Source organism: Otolemur garnettii, unplaced genomic scaffold (assembly GCF_000181295.1).
Source record: "Otolemur garnettii isolate 467f Iridium unplaced genomic scaffold, OtoGar3 scaffold00042, whole genome shotgun sequence".
In the NCBI taxonomy this organism is placed as follows: domain Eukaryota; kingdom Metazoa; phylum Chordata; class Mammalia; order Primates; family Galagidae; genus Otolemur; species Otolemur garnettii.
In genome coordinates, this window is record NW_003852437.1 from 5,879,173 (window position 1) to 5,880,602 (window position 1,430).

The following is a 1,430-nucleotide window of genomic DNA, read 5'->3' on the forward strand; positions in this document are numbered from 1 at the left end:
CGAGCTCCGGGGGGCAGCGCGGCTGGGGGCGGGGGCCGGGAAACTCGGACTGGACGAGGTGACCCCGGGGTGAACTGGAAACTGGTGGCCGAGCGTCCTGGGGTAGTTGTGGTGAACCCAGAGCGGGTGCCCCGAGAGGGACCGGGCAGAAGTGTGAACGTGGGGTGTAAATGCGAGCACGGGGTGTGGCGGCATTATTCGGGCCGCGTGGGAGTTTTAGTAGTGACAGGCGACCGTTCATCGTTATCAGACTCTTCTGTGCATTCCGCTTTCAGTCAGTACGCTTTTCTACAAGAGGTTATTAACATATCTTTATAACACATGAGCTTTGGACAAGAGGTATATCCATAAAAAGCTATAAAAAAAAAAGTGTCCGATAATTGTTTCTGAGTTCAGCTTTAAAACATTCATGTGAAACCCACGTGTGTGCGACTTCAATATACTAATCGTGCGGGGGCAGGGCAGACTGCTTTTACCCTTTTACTTTTTTCCCCCCACACTACAATCCTCGCACTTAATGCAAGAAAAATAAACATAAACTGGATTTCCTCTGCCTTCCAGTAAATGTTGTCACGTTGAAGTTGCATCAGTCTGTGGGTAGCGTTTTTTTTTTTAATCATGATCACATTTCAGCCAACCAGATGCATGGTCGGATTATGAAAAGACAACATAGGTATTTCCTGTGGATCCATTTAAAACAGGTGTCTCTCCAAATAGTCTCTGAGTCAGAGGATGTGGAGTGAGGGCTGGCAGAGAAAGCATAGTGTTAGGGGTAAAGAAAAAGTAGCAAATTATGGATGTTTTTCTGAACTTTTCCAATCAAGCTTTACACCAAAATGAATAGACCCACTAGATTTCTTAAACTGGCATTATAATTATACTGAGTAATTGACGTCACAAGATTCTGCTACAGTAAAACTATTTATTATTGATGACTTGGAGTCTATCTTTATGTAAAAGTTTTGTCTACTTTTTAATCTTGTGTCCTTGCCACGTGGTTATAAGCTTACAAAAGTAGATCTATTGAAGAGCTTTCTGTCTTCCTAAAGCCTTAATAAAGTTTTATGAATTAATGTGATATTTCGGAGTTTGACATGCCCTTCCCACTGTACATTTTAGAAAATCATCAGTAAGACTCCCTGTCCCTATAGTTACTAAATAATATTTTCATAAAGTCGTTAAAATTGCTTCTGTGGTAAGTTTCTTTTAAAATAAATACCTGTAACACTCAAATATTTTTCATCTATATGGGTTTTCTTTTATTATTTTGTGATTTGCTAAACCCAATGAGATAATTTTGTGTTAAAAAAAACTGAAACGTTTGCATAAAGATCCACTCAAATACTATTTTAGGAGTATCAGTCCACAATTTTTGAAACTTCTTGATGGCTATTTACTAACATGCCTACGTTTGCTCTCTTTGCTAAGAT